Source organism: Rattus norvegicus, chromosome 9 (genome assembly GCF_021556685.1).
Source record: "Rattus norvegicus strain SHRSP/BbbUtx chromosome 9, alternate assembly SHRSP_T2T, whole genome shotgun sequence".
Lineage (NCBI taxonomy): Eukaryota > Metazoa > Chordata > Mammalia > Rodentia > Muridae > Rattus > Rattus norvegicus.
Genome location: NC_141542.1, coordinates 76,027,501 through 76,040,000, shown reverse-complemented (window position 1 = coordinate 76,040,000; position 12,500 = coordinate 76,027,501). Strand labels below are relative to the sequence as shown.

Sequence of the window (12,500 nt, the reverse complement as noted above, 5' to 3'; positions counted from 1 at the left end):
AAACTGGTCCACCTCCTGCATCACCCACTACAACACCCGAGTCTGGACCCCTGCGATTATTAGAAGCTGCTTTCCAGGCTCCTAAGTCCTCCCGCTCACATTTAACAAAGGACTGCAACTTAAATGCTCAGCCCTCCTACCGTGAAGAGACAGCTATCTCTGGAGACTAAGTCACAGACTAAAGAGGGTACTCAATGGAGATGGTGACAACCAGATAGAGGTAAGCTGACCCTACGTCAATAACAGGACAAAGATTCTATATTGGTAATAAGGTATCCTCAGCCTACTTCCACCTATTAAGGACACATGCTGCCCCCAGAGAATGCTTGGTGGGCTTGTACCTCAGAGCTTACCCCATGCATTTATGACCTGGTTGTAAATACACCTAAATATTTTTGTGTTCTAGTACAGCTTGCACCTAGAATAGCCTATTATTCTGGGTAGGATGTCATCAACCAGCTAGAACCTCCAAACAGTTGAGTAAAGGGTGGCCATTTCCACTGTGGTGCTAGGTCCTTTCCTTGGCATAGGGCTGACTGGAGCTGCTAGTGTGGGGACCTCAGCCCTAATACTCCAAGATAAAAATTATAAGGCCCTGTGGATGGTGATAGATGCAGATATATATTCCTATATAAGTCCTATGTAGTCCATCATGGCCCTGCTGGATTCCCTAGCCTCTCTGGCAGAAGTAGTCTTCTAGAACTGAAGAGGCCTAGACTTGCTGTTCCTCCATCAGGGACTGGAGCAGTGAACCAAGTGAACCTGGAAGCCACTGGTTCCAGCTGGCTTTGGTGGCTGTTAATTGTCAGCACCCTGGTTAAACTCTGTGTGTTAAACTCACCAAGAGCTAAGAAAGGCTCCATGGCACTCTAACCCCCTGTGATCACGAGGACATGTAGACACAGACTCAAGAGGCTTACACCTTAAGATAGTGGATGGAGGGAAACTGGTTTTTGTAACGCCCTTCCATCCCTCAAGGCCTTACTTGAGCCCGACATCTCCAAATTACCTCTCTGTCCTTCTGTCCCATCCCTCTGCCCATTCCGCATCTGCTGTGACATGCTGGCCTTTGAAGTGCTCCTCGAATGCACTGAGGATGACTCTAGGTTCTGGGCGTGTGCGCTGACTCTTCCTTTTGTCGGAAACGCGTCACCATAATCTGTAGCCAGCGCATCCTTATCTCCTTTGAGTCTATTCCAACAGCACATTGTCACTCTTTAAAGCTCCAGTCCTCTCGGCTCCTCTCCCTGAGTAGAGGGAACTTTGTTTTGTCTACCTGCCAGAGGAAGATCCTCAAAGCGTGTTTCTTTAAGGCATAAAACTTCTTGGATATGCAGCAGAGGGGGACTCATTATTGATGGGCAGGTTTTGTGAAATGAGGTCATAGCCAAGCTTACTTAACTAAGGCTAGGAGCAGGGCTTGAACAGGGCCGAGAAAATATCGACTTTCAGATACTCCTTAGCCTGCGACTTTAGGAAACCTTTACCAAAACCCAATTTTCTCACATGTAAAATGAGAATCAGATCATTTCTCCTCACAGAAACTTTTCAGATTGACAGGTCTGGAGATTGGAGAGATGGCTAAGCAGTTAAGGGCACCTACTGTTCTAGTAGAGGACCCAAGTTCAGTTCTCAGAGCTCACAACTGCCTGCAACTCCAGTTCCTTTGGGGGATCAGACACAGGCTTGTGTGTGCACACACAGACACACACACACACACATTCACACAATTAAAATAATAAACTCTTAAAATGAGATTCAATAGAAACAAACATGGAAGGTCATGTAAGTTCAGGGCTCTCCTCAGAGGGCGTTTCTTCAGCTAAACCTTCCCTGGTTGCTAAAAGTAGTCCCTTAGACAGTTTTGGATTGAACAAAAAGAGTTGACTTCAGTGAACTCAGGGGTCAGGCAACACAAAGAACAAGAAAGGAGGACATAGCGAAAGGCAAGAAGGGGCTGGGAAGGAAGGAGAAGGGATGGCGGTGTATCTGTGGTCTTGGGAATGAAGCAGCTTTGATCCAAATACTCCCTGCCCCAAGTGCTGCAGAAGTCCCTCCCACACAACAAGGCTCAGTGGTGTGTGGAGGCCTCCTGTGGCCAGAACCTCACAGTGATGCACTGTGTCCATCACTGCGGCCTCTGTGGAGCACGGAGAAGCCACAGCAACGAAGCAATGGGGAGCTGGCTTCCAAGTGTCAGAGCACAGCAGAGGTGGGTAGGAGGCTCCAAAGCCCAGGCTCTTAAGGTTCATCCAGACAGCACAGGCCGTGTTTGGAAGTCGGCAAAGCAGCCAGATGCAGCACAGTTAGGCACCCAGAACAGTTGTTCAGCTGGTCGGTTAGCTGACTTCTGTTGGCTGACAGTGACTGATGTGTCCCACTTAGTGACTGGCCCCATTACCTGTGGAAGTTCTGTATGCAGATTGGATTTAGGGAACTTTCACTGTTTATACAAATGTGTGACTTAGAGTAGGCAAGGTTCTTTCACCTAAGAAACACCTAAAACAGAAGGAAACTGACTCACCCTCCAGTAATGGCTAAAAATAAAGAAAATCTCAACGCAAAAAAAAAAAAAATTAAAAAATGCGTTTAATGAATGAGTGTTCCACAGAAAACTCCTCATGCACACGTAGGGTAAAGTCTGAAAGTCCATCAGGGTTCGTCCTCTGGGCACCTCCAGGCCATCCCGCAGCCTGAAAGCCGTGCAGCCTCCTCCAACATCCTTCGGAATCAGGGTCAGGAGATCAGAATCTGATCTAGGAGCTAAGAGGGACTTTGGCCACTTTTAGAGTGTGAAAACCCAAAAAGATTGTATTTTATGACAACTAAAAATGATAGGAATTCAGATTTCAGCATCCACAAATCAGATTTCACCGGAACACAGCCACACTCATTTATTTTCCTGTTGCTTACGACTGGCTGTGCTACAAAGGGAAGAACTGGATAGTTACAATGCAGACTGCATAGCCTGAAATATTCCCAGTGTTAGTCAGCTTGTGCATTTTCCTTTTGGCTGGCAGTGTTGGAGGTTCCAGTCCCTTGTCAGTTGGCCTGTCACTTTTGGGACTGCAGTGAGGTCGTACAAGACAGTGGGGAGGAGGAGAGGAGGAATCTCTTTTTTTTTTTTTTTTTTTTTTGGTTCTTTTTTTTCAGAGCTGGGGACCGAACCCAGAGGAATCTCTTAAATCATAGTCGCCTAGAAGCAAAGACAAGTGAAAGGGGGTGCTTGGATCCCACTGGTTCCTTCACATCCCTCCCCCTTGGACTTAAAACTTCTCACTAGGCCCTACCTTGTAGAGGCTTCCACCGCCTCCCAATAGTGTCAACCTGAAGACCACACATTTAACATAGGCATTTGGAAAGGCCAAAGTATTGCATTTACAACATGGTTATGTTTTTATACTGTCTGGAACTGTACAGGAATGCCTTTCCAGAAAATAAATTTTGATTCCTCAATATGGACATTTTAAAAGTACCCTCAGGTCACTATCTGAACCCCGAAGACCTTTATTGATTGATATGTGAGTTCGAGGTCAGAAGTCTTCTTGGATGGGCCCCAACCAAACTTTCTGTTCTAGTACAGCTTGTACCTAGAATGGCTTATTACTCTGGGGAGAATGTCATCAACCAGCTAGAACTTCCAAACAGTTGAGTAAAAAGGGTGGCCATTTCCACTGTCTTTGGGAGGGTAGGACAATCCCACCTTTTTCCTTTATACTCTCGACTCTTAGGCCCACGAATGATTAGGTGCATGATGGGTGAACAATAATTTGTGCATGATTTGTGCATGATTTGTGCATGATTGGTGCACAGATGGAGAGCGTTCTAAGTTGTCTCTTCCTAGTTGAAGAGATAAAGATGGGATAGGGATTTAGCTCAGTGGTAAAGGGCATGTACCAGTCCCTGGGGTTGGTCCAATTCTAGGACTGCAAGAGATAAGCAAGCTCACATATGTAGCTTGAAGAAAGGCTTGATTAGGTCTAAGCAGGAGGTTTAAAGAGTCCTGAGGTTATTGAGAAAAGCCCGGTGAAGTCCATCCACAGGGTTTGGGATTGTAGGGACCTGTAGGGCTTGTGTAGTGGATTTAGGACTCTGCATGGGTGAGTCTCTGAGTGGGCAATGAACAAGGGAAAAAGCACTTTCCAAAGAGAGGGCAATCACAACTCTTTAGTGGATGGCAGTTGCAGGCCCTGCCAATGGCTTGCTTATTCACTTTCTTTCCATTGTGCTTAGCAGAAAGCAACATCCCTGCGATGGTTGAAAAGATGGTGGCTTCAGAACGAAGTGCTGCTCGCCAGATTTACCATGAAAACAGCTCCCAAACACCTTTGTCTTAGGGCAGGATTCTCTCTTGCTTTCCAGTAACTTGCCCGGACAATTTCACCAATCCTCACAATGTCCCTCAGCATCCTGAGAAGTGTTCCAAAGACCACGAGGAGACCCACCCACTTCTAGGCAGGGCTCTACACAGGGTGAGAGAGCCCTTGCCATTCCATCACCCAAAGATGGTCGTCTGCGTTATATTAGCCACTTGTCTCATTGCTGCAGGGGAATACTCAATGGAAGCAACTGGAGGGAGGGAGGGAGGGAGGGAGGGAGGGAAGGAAAGAAGGGAGGGAGGAAGGGAGGGAGGGAGGAAGGGAGGGAGGGAGGAAGGGAGGGAGGGAGGGAGGGTTTACTATAGTTTACAGAGCTGTTGTGTAGTCCACCGTGTGGGCGAGGTGTGGTGGCAGGAGCTTGAGGCAGCTGCACTCAGGAAAGAAAGCTGAGAATATTTGTGCTTTACTCAGTTTGCTCCTTTTAATTCAGTCTACGGGTGTTGCCTGCATCTAAGGTGGGTCTGCTCAACTTAGTTAACCTACTCTAGACAATTCCTCAAGTTCATCACCAGAGCCCAGGCCAGTCTAGATCTTGTCTGTCAAATTGTCACTATAACCAGCATATATTTACATGCCGACTAAAACATCACCCTTGACATCTGTGAATTCAACTTTAACCAACTGAAGTGTCTTTTAAAAAAAAAAATAGTATTTATTTTATGTGTGTGAGTGCTTTACCTGCATGTACACCTGTGTGCCAGGAGAGAGCATCAGATCACATTTTAGATGGTTGAGAGCCACCACGTGGTTGTCAGGAATTGAACTCAGGACCTGAAGCCTCTTTTAAAAAATAACCCAGTTCGATCTAATTCATTTAGTGTTTGCAAGCATCATTATGAAGGTGTAGTTTAGAGTTTTAGCAAATGGTACCGAAGAGCCAACAGTCACTCTCCATGCAGAGAATCTATGGGATCAAATAACAGTTTTGTTTGCTTTGTTTCTTGAAGGAGCTTAGACGAAAGAAAGTGTCTCTCTAATGTTGAAGATCCAGATACCGATCAGGAATGGCGCAGAGGATCTTGCGTCTAGCTGGGAGTGGATATCTGGCTGTCCTGAGCGCTTGCCTGTCTTTTGCAGATTGTCCCAGATGTTCCAGGAACGAACAGCTGACTGTGAGGTGGGAGTGGGAGTGTGGGGGCAGAGGACAGGTAGCAGTGAGAGCGGTTGTAGCATTTGCCCATGCGCATGGTAATGTCCTGCCAGAGGCCACTTCAAACTTCCAATGTGTTCGACGCTGACCAGTTCACAGAATTTCTGACTATATAATCACACGCTCTGTGAAGGTCAGGGCCCCCAAAATAAGTGTTTACCTGGGATCCTCACCTCACCCACACGGCAAAGGTATAACTTCCAGTCAAACCTCCCAGAGAGTTGAGATGTCAAGCAGTCAGGCCAGGCAACCTCCTCACCAGTTCTGGCTTGAGTTTTCCAGTCCCCACAGGACCCCGGAAATTGCAGAGGCCTCACGCCCCAGTGCGCTGGCAGGGGTGGGGGTGGGGTGGGGGTGCACAGAGGTCCCTACCCAGGTCTGGTGGGAATCTCTGCAGGGCCTGCTTTGTGCCTGCTCTTTAGCTCCATGAGCATGAGAATGAGGCAGAGGCAGGTGGTCTTGGGGTGAGTATGAATAGCGGTAATTGTCCCTACGTCAAAAGGATGAACCAGAAAACACGACCAGCAAGGGAGGAGGCGTGGGGGTGGGGCACTGCGCTCAGTGAATTAGGCCTTTTCTATGGATTCCATAAGGTTACATAATGAGCAGCTTTTGCTCAGCTACCTCTGACCTCTGGGGGCCAGAGGAGGGCCCAGCCCCGTCCCTGCTGAATGTGTTCTGCCTTTGTTTACCTAGCATTGCTCTGCTGCTCGGGGTGCTGGCTGAGGTGCTGGCTCTTGGGAGCTGCCCTGCCTCTGACGCCCTTGGAAGCAGCTACACTTCTTTGTGTACATTTCCCCATCTGCAGAATGGGGACCAGAAGGCTCCCAGCACCGAAGGCTGGGAGACAGGGAAACAGGGTTATGTCTGGCGCCACCTCTGAATTGCTCAGTGGAGGTTTTCCATTTTCTGCCTATGTCCCCAGCTAGTCTACACCTAACCCCTGTAACTAAGTGTGTGTCCCTGAACCAGTCCTTCCCTCTTTCCTCCCTCTCTCCCTCCTTTCCTTCTTCCCTCTTCTCTCTCCCATCTGGGAACTGTGAGCGACCACACCGGGTCCTCCCTGCCTCTCAGGGATGAGAGAGCTAATGAGATAATGCAGGAGGAGTTGGCTGCTCTGGGGAGAAAGGTGTTATGTACATGGAAGGTGTAATTATTATCCTGTAACTACACGAGTGTTTATATTGTACCTAGTCTGACAATTTCGGGGTTTTTTGACAAACGAGCTGCCTAAAGCTTGGAAACCTGTCCAAGGGGTGGGGACAGCTGAGAGCCTCTCAGGACAGCCTGGAGCCTCCAGAGGATCCCCATGTCTTAGCTCCAGGCAGCATCTCTTTGTGGGTGTGAAGGGAGCTGGCGTCACTAATGGCTTACCCAAGATTTAGGGGAGGCCCCAGTGTGGCTTCACTGAGCAGCTCAGTTAAAATGGAAATCCAGGCAAGAACAGAACAATGGTGTGGCTGGCAAGGATTGTGGTATAGGGTTTAGGAAATTACAGTCTTACTTGGTGTGTTCTGGCTGTCCCTAATGCTTCTGTCTCTCACCACCCTGACTGTTAACACTACCAACACCCATCTTTATCTCCTACGAAGTGCCCAAGGGGGCACCCCAACCATACACACACAGATGCTAGAACTAAAAAACACCCTTGTTCTTCTAGAAGTCTCCTCCCAGAAAGAGTGTGCCACTGTGTGTGTGTGTGTGTGTGTGTGTGTGTGTGTGTTGCAAAGAAATGGATGTAGTAATGTTCTTTGAGACATGGTATGGAAAGTGAGATCCAGCCATGCACCCAATCAAAAACATTGGCAGGAAGTGGGCTCTGACTCCAGCCAGCATCGCAGGCCAAGAAGCTGGTGGCCTGTGTTCTGAAATATAATGCGGCAGGAGTAAGGAGGTACCTGGCAGGTTGATGCCAAGGTGTCCCCTGATAAGTCACACCATTACAGACCTGATATAAGAAAAGTTTATTGTGGGGGAAGGGGAGTGAGGACTTGGAGAAGGGGTAGGAGCAGAGAAGGTGAGGAACAGAGAAGGTCAAAAAGAGAAAGAGAGGAAGACTGGGAACATGTGGGTGTTGGTGCCCGCGCTGCCATGGTACCTGGTTGTAGGCCTGAGAGGTTTAAGAGCCCAAAACTTTATTTTTCTTTGCATGTGCTTTCAATTCCCATGGTGTCCTTTTACTCACTGCTTACTGGGGCTCCAACTTTGTGGCCCATTTTACCCAATACGTCCCTTCAGTTTGCTCGCCAGCTCCTTGGACGACCCCATCAGGAATTCTTCACTTTCCCGATCTCAGTGGGACCTCCATTTGTCGGTGCTCGTGCTGCCAGGGTACTGAGAACCAGGCGTAGGCCTACGGCATTTAAGAAAAAGACACATACTCAGGTCATTCGTGTTACGAGAATGCTAAAGCTTTTACTGTGGTTCACAGAATATATGCCCAAGTTCACTGGGTGGAGAAACCCAGGAACCACAGTGGAAAAACCCGCTTACGCCCTCAGGACCAAAGAAAGAAGAACAAAAAACAGGAACCGATTAGCAGTGTTATTGCCCAGGTGTACCACCCAGGCAAGCTGTTCAGGGACAGGGCGTTCAGGGAACAAAAGGCTTCCGTGTGCATCAGCGAGGCTCAGCAGGGGTCAAGCACTGAAGGGACCCTGGAGGGTCCCACTTGTGGGAATAGAGAAAGAGAGTGAGAAAGAAGGGAGGGAGAGGGAGGCAGTGAGAGAAGAAGAAGGGGCGGGGAGGGGGTAGCGAGCAGTCTCTTACATGCTGCCAGGTCACCTGCACCTGGCCAGTGGTGGGCGCGGGTAGTAATGGCGGCAGGTGATGACGCAACTGTTGCTAGGTAGCTGTTGGGAAGCGCTTAGCGGAATTGTCTGTAAGCTAACAGCTTGTCCTCTTGAACCATGGTCTCCACCAGTCCCACTCAGGAAGACTACTCTCATGATATCCCGCATGCAACCATATTGAAGCTAGCCGATGAACCGGGTAGTGGGTGTGTGAGGACCACGCACATTCCAAACATTACCCCTCCTCCAACAGCCACAAGGAATGTATAGAGATTGTACAGAGAGGAGGGTAATGCTGAGCAAAGAGATGCGTCAGTGGACCGTGAACTCAAGACCCTCGAATCCTCGCGATGGTAAAGACATGTTGGTGTGAAGACATGTTCGCTATGCTCCACACAAACGTTAACACTTCACGTCCTCAGGCTTCTCATGTAGGTAATAATGGAAGAGGAGCGGATGGCAGAACCCTTCCAAGGTCCCACTGCTCTGTAGTTCTATCTTGACCCACGTAAGACCTTTCCAACCGGGCAACGTGGATGCGCTCCCACGGTTACTCTGTCCCCTTCCCTCCCCACTGCACAGGGCCATTTACCTGCACAAAATGCTTTGTTACAGGTTGAAGAAGACCATGTGGTCCCAGGGTGGCTGTTGTGAGAGTGCTTTGACAAGATGAGAAAGAAGAAATGTTAAAAATTAGAATTGTCTCCCAGAGACCCAATCACCAAACAAAGCGAGAACACAGGCTAGACCTAGGCCCCCTGCACATATAGAGCAGATGAGCAGTTTGGTCTTCATGTGGGTCCCAAACAACTAGAGCAGGGCTATCCTGAGCCTGCTGCCTGTCAGCCTGTGGATCCCTTGCCCCTAAATGGACTGCATTGTCTGGCCTCAGTGGGAGAGGAGTGCTTAAACTGATTCCTCGGGCGACTGGATGTGCAGGGAGTGGGGTGGGGTGGAGGGAGGCGCTTGGGGCCTGGAGTGGGGTGGGGTGGAGGGTGATACCCAGAAGGGAGCTTCTCCTCAAATGAGACAGGGGAGGGGGCATAGAGGACTTGCCTGAGGGGGTATAGATAGTGGGTTGTAAAGTGAATAAATACATTTTAAAAAATTAAGGCTGTCTTGGATCTGTGAAAGTGGAACAGACTAATATAGAAAGCATTAAAAACAAAACCAACAGCTCTCAAACCATGTAAGAATATTCAGGTTCTGTGAAAATGTGAGTCATCAGCCTCCATGAGTGGGAGGATACAAGCCTTCCAGACAGCCCCGTTCTTGTCCATGTGCTCACCACCTCTGACTTCATATCAGGAAGAGACATTCTGACCTGGGGAGCTTGGTCTGCCCAGGCTCTCGGGGTTCAAAGTCTTGGTGAGGTCTGTCAGGGGAATTAGGACATCATAGTCTCAGGTGGGGAAATGACACCCCAGGGAACAGCCTGACATCCTCAGACATTCGTTTCCAGGGCTGCTGCTTCTGGTTCAGAACTACACACTCCGTGTGGACAGCTGCTCTGGGGACAATACTCACAGGGCCCAGAAACACATTTCTGAGTCTCTGATGCTTTCAGAGGTGATGAGTTGAGCTTTAAAGGGAAGCTGAGGCAGGAGGATCAAGAATTGGATGCTAGCCTGGAGTACATGGAAGACCTTACCTCAAAAGCACAGTAAAAATGAAAGAGACACACAGAGACAGAAACTGAGAGAGACAGAGAGAGACAGAGAGAAACAGAGACACACACAGAGAGAGACAGAGACAGACAGACAGAGACCGAGAAATTGAAACAGAGAAAGACACACACACACACACACACACACACACACACACACACACACACACAGAGACAGAGAGATAGAGACAAACAGACACACATACATACACAGAGAGAAAGAGACAGAGACAGACAGACAGAGAAATTGAAACAGACAGACAGAAAGACACACACACACACACACACAGAGAAAGAGAGAGAGAGAAAGAGAGAGAGAGAGAGAGAGAGAGAGAGAGAGAGAGAGAGAGAGAGAGAGATGGTACTATTTAATTTTTGTAGACTTTATAGAAACTAATGTTACCTGGGAGGCGGGAACCTCCGTTGTGGGATATCATCTGTCAGACTGGCCAATGGGCATATTTTTGACTGATGTTGGAGGATCCACCCACTGTGAACCATACACCTCTGGGAAGTGTAGCTTGGTGGTTGAATCTTGGCTCCTCCACATCTTACCCTGTCCCGTCTTAGGCTAGTCACTTAGTTTCTCTGTGCCTCAGTTTCTTCCTACACGCTATGGGACTAATCCCCAAGTAACTGCTTGGCATGGTGATACCCACAAAATAAGTTCTAGGTGTTAGCATTTCCTCTAGTCTCTGCCCAACAGTTACCTAGCAACCACCAGGTACAAGCCAGGAGCCAGGCATATAAGGACTGTTTGGACTCACTCTCTCTCTCTCTCTCTTCTCACATGTCCCTGGACAGCCTCTTCTCCTCTTTTCCTCTTTCTCTCTTACTCTCTCTTTCTGTTCTTCTCTGTTTCCTTCCTTTTTCTGCCTCTACTCCCTTCTCCAGACCCCCTTTCCAGGTCCCAAATAAACTTCCTTTCATACGAAGCCTATCCTATGGCTGATACCTCAGGGGGATGCCTCAGTATGGGCCTGCTAAGTCTCCCCTCCAGCCACATCAAACCTCATTTTATAAAACACAACACCAGGTATCTGAACCTGAGTGTTATTCCTGACGAGTCTGGGAGTGTCCTTGGATAGGCATAAGTACCTGGCCGTGCTATAGTGAAAAGGCAGCCATTTGTAGGTAGTGCAGTCCCACAAAAACTACTGCAGTCCCTGACGACCGGGAATTTTGGAATCTGTCACGACAAAAAGGCATCAGTTTGCAGTGATGGACAGGGCCACAGCGTGGGCCGGGAGGATGCGAGTGTGTTCATTTCACAGGCGTAGCAAACTAACTTCAGGGCTGACTTAGTCCTTGCTCAAGTAGTGACTAAGCGTTGGTCAGGACGGGCAAGCACAGGAAGCACCCCGCACTCAGTCACTCCTGAGCTCTCAGGCCTGCTTCTGCCTAAGTGGGAAGAGTGAGGTGAGCACTAAGCTGTGGCTTATGGACACTGAGTAAGGGGATGCAGGGGGAGGAGAGGCGGAGGCTCTGCTCCTAGGGTCAGTACAGGGCAACAGGTTGATGATTTGATCATCTAAGGAGGGGCATCTAGAGCCTGTAGCTTGGGGCAGAAAGAACAGAGAGAGCGGGCAGTAGAGGGGGCCTCTTCAGACACATGGTCTATCCTTTTCACAAAGGACTTTCGGCGTTCATTAAGATCAGAGCTGGCTTGGAAAGCCCACAGCCAGTGTGAGTATCACTTCCCCACCACCCAGGTGGCGTCCCTAGCTAAGCATTATTTGAGACCTCCCAGGTACTGGGCACATAGAACTTTCCTGGTGCTATGCTCTCTCTGGCTCTGGGCATGTGGAAACCAAGTCCTGGCAGTTGTTTTTGGAAGCCAGAGGTGAGGTGGGTAGATATTTGGAACCTGGACCAGGCACCGGGGCAATTCTAAAAGTAGCCAGGGCCTGCTAAACACACTGTAGAGAGAACAGCGGCAGAGCCAGCTGCTTTTAAGTTATTGCCCAGGGACCAGGGGTTGTGGCTTGGACAAGGTGCTGGTGGCCTTGTGTGACTGCTGCCTGGGATTGCTTTAGCCACAGTCACTTGGAGTCCTGTTAAAGCAAATAATTGTGATTAGGAGGGAGATGAGGGGAGGGACTGAGTGAGTTTCCATTTAGCACCCACGGGAAGCAGAAAGAAACAGAAAGAGATGCTCGACCCAGCCAATGGATAGGCTGGTGTCATGCTTGACTGGTTTGGCCAGTCAGCTAGAGGCCCCAGAACAGGAAAGGGCCTTTCCTCAAACCAGTGTAGAGAACAGCCCTGAGAGTCCTGAGCTTTCTCTCTCTTTGGGGACCCATACTTGACAAGGGGGCTACCCAGGAGCTGCCAGTTGTCCCCAGAAGTTTGGAAAGAGGGTAAAGTGATGCTTCCTTTAGTGGAAGTGCCTGGCAAATGGTCTCCTCCTTCCTCTGCAGTCAGCCTATCTCTTTCCCAGGTCTCCATTTATGCCTCCATCCCTGCAAGCACAGCGGAGGTACCAAGTCCATGTAGGATATGTCTGCCAGATG

At 49.0% G+C, this 12,500-nt stretch overlaps 1 long non-coding RNA gene across 1 annotated transcript; it reads right to left on the bottom strand.

Moving 5' to 3' along the window:
- Positions 1 to 7,489: 7,489 nt before the first annotated feature.
- Positions 7,490 to 8,721, bottom strand: LOC134480290 (uncharacterized). The gene is made up of 2 exons (XR_015629967.1): positions 8,299 to 8,721; positions 7,490 to 7,882 (listed from the first exon to the last, which is right to left on the bottom strand). It is a non-coding gene; the product is annotated as an uncharacterized LOC134480290 (long non-coding RNA).
- Positions 8,722 to 12,500: the final 3,779 nt, after the last annotated feature.